The 10861-nt window shown below is 38.5% G+C and overlaps 2 non-coding genes across 2 annotated transcripts; both read right to left on the bottom strand.

The window, feature by feature from the left end:
• Nucleotides 1–1779: 1779 nt before the first annotated feature.
• Nucleotides 1780–1943, bottom strand: LOC148607736 (U1 spliceosomal RNA). Its single transcript, XR_015915713.1, has one exon. It is a non-coding gene; the product is annotated as a U1 spliceosomal RNA (small nuclear RNA).
• Nucleotides 1944–8889: 6946 nt separating this feature from the next.
• LOC148607735 (U1 spliceosomal RNA) lies at nt 8890–9061 on the bottom strand. The gene has a single exon (XR_015915718.1). It is a non-coding gene; the product is annotated as a U1 spliceosomal RNA (small nuclear RNA).
• Nucleotides 9062–10861: the final 1800 nt, after the last annotated feature.

The raw sequence follows: 10861 nt of genomic DNA, 5'->3' as shown, positions 1-10861 counted from the left end.
TTTTAAATGTTTTATCACCCCGTGCAGGTCCGGGTGTTAAAAGAATAGGCCTGCAGTAGCGCTAAGCTTGTCGTAAAAGGCGACTAAATAGTGCTCAGAAACCTAGCCGGGGGCTAGGCGCTCTGCCCACAGAGCAACTGGAATGTGTGCCCCAGGTGGTGGAATGGGGTACCTCTGGCGTGTTACATGCTGGGGTTGTCAGGCTATAATACGGAAAACCTGACCGCAAACCATAGTGGTGCACCGTGTTGGGAAAGATGCCACGTTCCTCGCACGTTAAAGAACCCTGCTGTGGTATTCGATAGGAGTAGGAACCTTTGCGCTTCGCCACAGGAGGCTGAATTGCCCGACCATACCCATCCCCCCTTTTCCAGTGGCAATCAAAATTTGTCGACCCTATTATCCTTGTGACCCATTCTTTTTTTTTCATTTCATGTTCATTTTATCATCCATTTCATGTTCATTGTCTGAATATAGCTGAAATATTGCTGCTCGGACGTTAAACCCCAACAAACAAACATAAATGTTTTATCGAAGTTATGTTTCTATATGTATTTTATGTCTTAGGTTCACCTTTTATGTACCTTGTTATATGTAAATAGCGCCCCGTACAGGTCCGGGTGTTTAAAGAATAGGCCTGCAGCAGCGCTAAGCTTGTCGTATAAGGCGACTAAATAGTGCTCAGAAACCTAGCCGGGGGCTAGGCGCTCTGCTCACAGAGCAAATGGGATGTGTGCCCCAGGTGGTGGAATGGGGTACCCCTGGCGTGTTACATGCTGGGGTTGTCAGGCTATAATACGGAAAACCTGGCAATCCAAATTTGTCGACCCTACTGTCCTTCTGTCCCATCCCGTTTTTCATTTCATCATCATTTCATGTTCATTTTATCATACGTTTCATGTTCATCGTCTGAATATAGCTGAAATATTGCTGCTCGGACGTTAAACCCCAACAATCAATCAATCAATCTTTCTTAATGATTTTTCCATAATTTTGTAGAAAATTGTCCACATAACAAGTCTTTATATGTAGAGGATACCAGTGTATTATAATGGCAACTTGTCTCTTATCTAAACGCTCGAATGGTATAGACTTCCACCTGGAGCCTCAGAAGTTTGTCCCGTGCCCAAAGCATCAACGGTATCAGTGGAACTCAGTCCAAGATACCAGTCTCCAACCTCATCGCTTTTATAAATGGCTGTAATCAATGAAGGATCAATGGTTATTTTCAGCGCCTCAAGTACTTGGCCTCTGGTATTAAACCCCTCTTTCCCAAAATTGACCTTAAGTGTTTTACTAACTGCGTCAGCATCCAAATACTCCATTGTGATTCTAGAGGAACCGCCTTTGTGATCACGGTATCCTGTGTACCAGGTAAGTATGCTGTGACCCTGGTGCTACACAGACACCATGCATTTCTGTCGTTATTTAATCCCGAGCGATAGCGAGGGGTTAAATAAGGACGAAAATGGTCAGCCCGTGGGAAAACAATGCTAACGTGGAGTTTCCTTGATTTATTTCTTCGTTTTGAACTATTAAGTAAATTATTATGAACCAAGACATCACCGCTTACTTTTAAGGTGGATATATGTCTTGTTTCATGCAATATCAAATAACTTATTGAAAAATTATAACTTACTTCCATTAACAGTGCGGAGAAAAATTCCTTGATCGTGCTTTCTAATATAATTTTGAAACATACGTGGCGGACTTTAAATAACAGATACCAAAAGTGATTTAAGGGCTTTAATTTGCGTTTTTACTTTAAGTTATTATAGACGGGGGATAGCGCGAACGCAGTCCCCCACACTAAAAAATTGCGTACCCGAGTTGCCCACATTTGGGGCAATCGCAGGCTTCAGCCTAACCGGAATGCAATGGAAAGGCCTCGACCTGGAGGAACCGCCTTTGTGATCACGGTTTCCTCTGTACCAGGTAAGTATGCTGTAACACTGGTGCTACACAGACACCTTTCAGGAAAACTTTAATTTTCTGTCGGTTCTTTCTTAACTATTTCTTTGCAAAATTGTCCAAACTTTTGTTTAAATTTCTTGAAAATCACCTAAAAATTGTACTACAATAATTTTTCTATAAGTATGATTCATATTTCACAAATAACGGAATATCCGGCAGCATTGAACTTCGAGTTTGAAAACGATGCTAAGTAACTCTGTTCAAACGTATTTCGTACGTTTTCAATCATGGTATTTGCATATGAATATAAAACTGCTTGGTTTTTCTTCTTCGTTCCCCCCCCCCCATTTCTTCATTCCGCCGAACTACATCTAAAAGCTCGCAAGAAAGGTCCCAGTTCTTTTCCCCCCTGTGGATCGCTATCCTTGTCGTGGTAGGGGGGCTTGCGTGCCTCAGTGATCCTAAGAGCTATGCCAGCTGGAGTTTTTTCTCCTGGTAGGGTTACCCATGCTGGAAAGGTCAAAGGTTAGAGGCCAGACTAAAGCGATCCGAATATCGACCGTGAGCCCGGTGTTTAAAATAAAAAGTGGGTTCACCTACTTGTTTGCCGTGAGTTGCAACCCGTGAGTTATTGGTGGGCGAGGAGGTCCTAGTGGATGAAGGTCGTATCTAGACTCCAGTCGTGACGTAACCCCCGTGTCATCGATGGCTGGATGATCGAGGATACGGCTGTATATGCCACTCGGCTCTTAGGTCATCTATACGGGAGATCGGATGGACCCGGTTCGATCAATCGGCTGGTCACGCCATGCCCTTCATTTGTCCACCTGCTTTACTGATGGCATTTTGTTAAATCCAATGTTTCTAAGATTTTCAAAAGCTTACAAATGGCAAATGAAGAAGGCGGTGGCTCATGGGTCAATCGAGTAGTACGCTGTCTATGCGCCATTGATAGATATGCTCTGTTCGAGTATGCCGTCTCTGGAATCCCTGATGCTATCTGCTGGAAATCCGTAGAGTCCTAGCATCGCCCGTGTTGGCACTCGGTGGCGGGTGGGGAACAGAGACGATGAAACTTATAAAAACTTAACATGGCGACAAAAAACAACGGAGAGTCCAATGTTTCTTATTCAAAAAAAACGAAAAAGTGATGTCTGCAATTCTTCTGACGAAAGTGATAAAAACTGGCCAAGATTTATTGTAATTTCTGCAAAAGATAAAGACAAAAATGTTAATGACCTTTCTCCTTTTTTAATACAGAAAACAATCAAGGGTGTAGCTAGTGATGTTAAAGATACAAGGAAAATAAGATCAGGAATTTTAATTGAATGCCTCAGACCTGGCCAATCATCAAATTTGTTAAAATTAACCAGGATTGGTGGCCTTGATGTGGTTTCATCTGCACACAAGTCACTAAATCAGTCACAGGGTGTCCTTAAATACCGAGGTCGAGACCTCGACGCCTTGACTGATGAAGAGATCTGTGAGGAACTGAAATCACAAGGCGTTAAGTCAGTGAAAAGGTTTACTTCTCGACGTGCAGATGCAACCACACCAATGAGAACAATCCTGTTAACATTTAGTTCCACTTCAGTGCCATCTCATGTCTACATTGGTCCATACAGGACAGCTGTCAGTCTGTATATTCCTAACCCACTTCGGTGTTTTAAATGCCAGAAGTTTGGGCATGGAAAGGGCCAGTGTAGAGGAAAACTGTTTTGTTTCCGATGCTCTGAAGAAGGACACGAGGGAATCGACTGCAAAAAAGATCTGAAATGCAGAAACTGTGAGGAAGCTCACGTCATCATCGAAAGATTGCCCTCTTTATAAGAAAGAAAAAGATATTTTAAAGATAAAAACTGAAAACAAAATTTCATATAGTGAAGCTCGCCAGAAGTGGTCCCTTTCCAACAATTTTCTTGCATCTGGCAAAACATCTTATGCTAGTGTTGCAAAGCGTACTTGTCTGTCCTCGACTGTTGAGGTGCAGACGATCATGAGTTGGAAAGAGGATATCAATGGTCTTGCCAAACTGCCCACTGAGGTATCCACCAAAATAATGAAACCATCCAAAAAATGTTTAGAGGAAATTAAAAAGGCCAGAGCTAAGAAATCTCACCAATGTTCCCAGACTCAGTCATCCCAAAATTCCGGATCATCTTCAAAATCATCTCCATCATCACAACAGTCATCGTCTTCCAAATCTCAACAGAAGAATGTCCAACCCCCAAAAAAGTTGGGGAATTTCCGTGTGGAGGACTTGGAGAAATCCAAGTCTAGGCAACAGATTGTGTCGCCTGTGGTGTCGGACTCGGATTCCGAGTCTGACATGGAAACAACAGATCATGGACTTAGTCCAGGTGAAAACTGGCTGGGTCCCGACCTTGATCAGATTGACCAAACAGATCCTGTTGCCATGAAAAAATACAAGGAGCAGCGCGCTCAGTCAATTCGAATTGACCTTAATGGTGGCACTCGTACTAGAAGGTCATCGAGTCGTGGTCGCGGATCCAAGTCAGAGAAAATATTCCCCATTCGTCACCCATAAAAATGGCCAAATTACTTCAATAGAATTGTCGAGGTTTAAAGGCTAATATTTTGGAATTAACTCTTCTTGTTCAGTCTATTTTACCAGTTGCATTATGTCTCCAGGAGACTCATTTAAAAGAAACGGATCAAATTTCCGTAAAAGGATATACAATGTATAGTACATTTGCTGAGGCAAATGAACGAGCTGCTGGTGGATCTACCATTTTTATTAGGGACAGAGTAATACATAGTTCAGTTCCTTTAACTACCGATCTACAAGCAGTGGCCGTTCGGTTATCCCTTGATAAAACCATAACCGTTTGTTCCATTTACATTCCCCCAAATTCAATTTTGTGCAGAAATAAATTAGTTGATTTGGTTAAACAGTTGCCCAAACCATTTATTATTTTGGGTGACTTTAATGCTCATAATCCTTTATTGGGAAGTAATCATACGAATGATAAAGGTAAAAAAGTTGAGGAGCTCCTTCAGCAAGAAGATTTGTGCATATTTAATGACGGATTTTCAACGTTCCTTCATTCAGGCAATGGATCGTATTCTTCTATTGATTTAAGCATTTGTGATCCTCTCGTACTTTCAGAGTTTACATGGCGAGTTCATGATGACTTGTGCGGGAGTGATCATTTTCCAATTATTTTGGAGCATTTATCCTCCAAAACGGAGGAACGTCAACCTCGTTTTAAACTTGAGAAAGCAGATTGGGCTTCATTCGAAGCCCACTGTCTTGAAGAATTACGATTAGAAACGATGAAGGATGTTGAAGATCCCATTTTATTATTTAATGAAAGACTGACATCAATTGCTAATAAAACAATACCTAAAACCTCGACAAATCCAAAAAGGCCTAGTAAACCATGGTTTACTGATGAGTGCGACAAAGCGATCGAAGAACGCAACAAGGCCCATCGCCGGTTTGACAAAAATCCTACACCAGCAAATCTGTCAAACTCTCGAATATTTCGAGCAAAAGCTCGACGTACATGTAAACAAGCCAGACGAACCTCTTGGAAAAATTTTGTTTCTAGTATTAAATCTCACACTCCCCTCAATAAAGTATGGAATTTTATTAGAAAAGTAAAAGGAAAAAATTCGAATTCTTCAGTGAAACACCTTAAAGTTGGTAATACCACTCTAACCACCGAAAAAGATATCGCCAATAAGCTAGCTGAAACATTCGCTAAACATTCATCCTCAACTAACTACAAACCGGATTTTCAAAAAATTAAATCATCTGCGGAAAAGACAGAATTAAACTTCAAGTCAAATAATGCTGAATCCTACAACTCTCAATTTTCTAGAGAGGAACTAAAATCGTCACTGGCTAAAGCCCACGATACAGCTAGTGGGCTAGATAATATTCACTATCAACTTTTGAAACATCTTCCTGATCCATCTCTACATACACTTCTTGCGTTAATGAACGAGATATGGACTTCTGGTAACGTTCCGTCCATCTGGAAAACGGCTTCAGTTGTCCCTATTCCAAAACCAGGAAAGGATCATACGGATCCTTCAAATTATCGCCCGATCGCATTGACAAGCTGCGTCTGCAAGACAATGGAACGAATGGTCAATGATCGCCTTGTGTGGTTCCTTGAGAAGCACAACTTACTCACTAATATTCAGTGTGGTTTTGGGCAAGGCAGAAGTACTCTTGACCATTTAGTCCGGTTTGAAACGCTCATCAGAAATGCATTTGCTAAAAATGAACATGTTGTGTCGGTCTTTTTCGATTTAGAAAAAGCCTATGACACGACGTGGAAATATGGTATTTTAAAAGATATATTTGATATGGGGTTGAAAGGAAGACTTCCTCTGTTCTTGTCTAACTTTTTGTCAGATCGTCATTTTAATGTGAGGGTAAATTCGACTTTTTCTGAGGAGAAGGAACAGGAAATGGGTGTTCCTCAGGGAAGTATTCTTTCTGTCACTCTCTTCAGTATTAAAATTAATAGTTTAGCCCAAGTTTTGAAGGACAATATTGACGGTTCCTTGTATGTAGACGACTTTTTGATCTGCTACAGGGGACAAAATATGAGTAATATTGAAAGGCAGTTACAACTTTGCCTCAAAAGAATTGAGAAATGGGCTTTGAAGAATGGGTTTAAGTTTTCTACATCTAAAACTGTTGGTATGCACTTTTGTCGAAAGCGAAAGCTGCATCCGGACCCAGATCTCTTTCTTTATGGTAATAAAATCAAAATAGTAGAAGAAACAAAATTCTTTGGATTACTTTTTGATAGTAAACTTTCTTTTCTTCCCCATATCAAATTACTTAAATCTAGGTGTCTTAAGGCACTAGATATTTTAAAAATGGTGTCCAGTACCGATTGGGGTGCTGATACCTCAATTTTATTAAATTTATATAGATCTTTGGTTAGGTCTAAACTTGATTATGGATCTATTGTTTATGGTTCCGCCAAAAAATCTTACCTTAAAATTTTAGACGCTGTTCACCACCAGGGGTTGCGACTTTGCCTTGGTGCATTCAGAACCTCTCCTATTGAGAGCCTTTATGCCGAGGCAAATGAACCATCCCTTGGAGACAGACGTTTGAAATTAGGTCTTCAATATGTAAGTAAACTTATGGCCTACCCAGATAGCCCTGCCTACGACTGTGTCATTAATCCTATTTATGTCGACATTTATCGAAAACATGAAAGCAAAACCCCTCCTTTTGGAGTTCGAATAAAACCTCATTTGGAAGCAATTCATCTGGAGACCAATGCAGTGACACCTGTTGTTACTTCGAAATGCCCTCCATGGGAGCTTCCACATCCTTCTTTCATTTTTGATCTGCGTGAATATAAAAAGTCCGATACCAATCCTTTATTTTTACAACAAAAATTTTCTGAAATTAAAGCAAATTATCCGGATTTTTCGACGGTGTATACAGATGGCTCAAAAGATGGCGATAGCGTTGCATGTGCTGCTGTCCATGGTGACAGAACTGTAACTGAACGGTTGCCATCGAGCGCTTCCATATTCACAGCTGAAGCTCGACCCATATTGTTAGCACTTAAATTGATTACTCAATCTAATCTGTCACAGTTTATTATTTGTTCTGACTCTTTGAGCTGTCTTTTGGCAATTAAGAATCACAAACTGAAAAACACTCTTATTTTACAAATTTTGTATTTTATTCATCGACTTCGGGAATTTGATAAAGAGATTGTTTTTCTCTGGGTACCCAGTCATGTTGGTATTCAGGGGAATTCAGTTGTAGACAGGGTTGCCAAAAAGGCATTAAATGAAATAATAAAGGACGTTAGTTTGCCATACACCGATTTTAAACCTTTAATAAGGAAATATATTTTAAAGATGTGGCAGGACCGTTGGGACGGTCTTGAACACAACAAACTCAATTCCATAAAACCCGATCTAGGCGTTCATCAATCCGGGTCGGGCAATCGCAAAGAGCAAGTGGTCATGACTAGATGCCGCATTGGACATTCTAGATTTACACATGGCCATTTGCTTGTTGGTGATCCTCCACCTGAGTGTATCCCATGTGATTGCCCTTTCTCTATCAAACATGTTCTTCTAGATTGTGTGGATTTTGCCAGGCAAAATTATTTTGACTGCGCCAATATGTTTGATTTGTTCAAGACCGTTTCATCTGAAAACATCATCGATTTCTTGCAGGACATCGGTTTATTTAATAAAATCTAAATTGGATACCTTCCTTAGTTTTTCAATATTTTAAATGTTTTATCGAATTTATGTTTCTGTATGTGTTTTATATCTTAGGTTCACCTTTTATATACCTTTTTATATGTAAATAGCTGCTTGTTTTAATTTCATTATTTTATGAAGAGACTTTGATCTTAATTTTAATATTTTCCTTGCATTAAATGTTCTTGCCGTGATATGGCAATGGTCGCCGAAACGGCAATAAACAACAACAATCAATCCCAGTTCTTTTAATTTCTTATAAATATACATTACGCGCAACACGTAGGCTGCGTCTATTGAAAATTATGAGAAACTAGTCCCATTAGAATCGAAATAAATCACGGAAACTCCACGTTAGCATTGTTTTCCCACGGGCTGACCATTTTCGTCCTTATTTAACCCCTCGCTATCGCTCGGGGTTAAATACCGACAGAAATGCATGGTCAGCCCGTGGGAAAACAATGCTAACGTGGAGTTTCCGTGATTTATTTCTTCGTTTTGAACTATTAAGTAAATTATTATGAACCAAGACATCACCGCTTACTTTTAAGGTGGATATATGTCTTGTTTCATGCAATATCAAATAACTTATTGAAAAATTATAACTTACTTCCATTAACAGTGCGGAGAAAAATTCCTTGATCGTGCTTTCTAATATAATTTTGAAACATACGTGGCGGACTTTAAATAACAGATACCAAAAGTGATTTAAGGGCTTTAATCTGCGTTTTTACTTTAAGTTATTATAGACGGGGGATAGCGCGAACGCAGTCCCCCACACTAAAAAATTGCGTACCCGAGTTGCCCACATTTGAGGCAATCGCAGGCTTCAGCCTAACCGGAGTGCAATGGAAAGGCCTCGACCTGGAGGAACCTTTTTTTTTAATTTCAAACAATTTATTCAGTAAAACTTCATACGTAATACATGACAATAAATTAAAACATAAATATCACAGATAATACATTGTGCATGTATACAGATATGAATAATTTATGCATAAATATCAACTTTGTTATTGGTTAATGCAAGAAAGAACATTGGGATAAATAGTTATATCTCAAATCAATATATGATACATAGGTATATAATTCCTTCTGACACAACAAAACATCTGAAGAGAAAAAAATTCGAATGCCCTGTTATTATAGTACTCCTGTAAATTACAAGACGCCACCCTCCCATTAACTCAAATAGGGAAAAAATACAAAAATTAAAACTTAAGGGTACCTTAATAGAATCAAGTTAATAAACCTATTACTTCAAGACTTATAATTCAGAAAAAAGTGATTTCTAAATCATCATCTAAATATATAAATACCTATAAACGTCACAAAGGTCAAAATCAGATACAATGGTTCTTAATTTATCAACACCTGTAGTACCTAAATGGGGATTTCCCCCGATCTTATCAAGTTTTGGATCCATAATACAATTAAAATCACCACCAAATATTTTACAATTCTGTGTCATTAGAAAAGAATATATATACGCAAAGAAATCTTTTCTGTCACTACTATCATTAGGAGCATAAATATTAAACAATCTATACGGAACATTATCAATTTTAACATCAATAAATTGAAAACGTCCGTCTATATCTCTATGATATTTCACTACAACAAAATCTATAGAATGAGAAATAAAAATAGCTGTTCCCCTACTTAAATTAGAACCGAAGTGCCAAAAACATCTATATAATTCAAAATAAGTATTTAAGTCATTACTTATAATGGAGTTTGAAACATGCGTTTCTTGCAAAAACAAAATATCTACATGTTTACGCAAACAAAAATCTCTTAGTGCGTACTGACACTTTACATCAAGTAACCCATTACAATTCAAAGTTGCAATATTCAATAAATTATCAATGTTTGTCACGATGTGTATATAGAGTATTTACAACTGAAACAACATAAACAAAATACCTTAAAAATTATCAAGGTATTACAAAAAGTATTTAGAAAATAACTCCATGAAGAAAATTTAAATATCTGACTAATTACAATCATGCTAATTACAGGTGAAGAATACAAATTTCAACAGGTAAGATATCGGTAGAAATTTAAATGACCAAACAAAAGCAAAAATCTTTAAATGCCCAGACAATAGAAGAAACGTTAACATCTGGATAATTACAATCAAAAATTTCAGTGCATTAAAGGTAACAAACGGAAAGGTGCAAAATCAAAGATGAGTTTAAATCTCTTAGCAATAGAGAAGTAAAACTATCGTAAAATCTAATCACCAGCCAATTAACACTATAGAAAAAGTGAACTGTAAAAAGTAAAAAGAATAAAAGAGTTACTAAACATATTAATACAAGTAATAGATTACTATTACAAAAACTGGTTTTAAACCCAGAAAAATAAACATTAAACAGATTGCAAGCAATCCGAGATAAATAAACAATCGAAATCAAAATCGTTAATCTAAATTCAAAGTCCATGGGCGTATTCAGTCAGTTTAGGGGGATTATAACTATACCAAAGTCCATTAACAGTCCGCGTCTACATCAATTGCTTCCTCTTCAGGGTTTCTCATTCCCGGTGGAATTAAAAGTGGCCTCTCTAAAGCTTCTTTCTTCACCCTCTTCTCAACGTCTGGTTGTTCCTTGTTGTCATCTCTGGCTCTTTTAGCATCAGTACCTCGGTCCCTGGAGTAGGAACCTTCACTGCTATAGTCAGTACCTCGGCCCTCCTCCACGGGACCTTCACTGCCGGT

The sequence above is a fragment of the Perna viridis genome, chromosome 9, assembly GCF_037379345.1.
Source record: "Perna viridis isolate PV_CMFRI_1.1 ecotype Kerala chromosome 9, ASM3737934v1, whole genome shotgun sequence".
NCBI classification, from domain to species: domain Eukaryota; kingdom Metazoa; phylum Mollusca; class Bivalvia; order Mytilida; family Mytilidae; genus Perna; species Perna viridis.
This window is presented reverse-complemented; position numbering and strand designations above follow the sequence as displayed.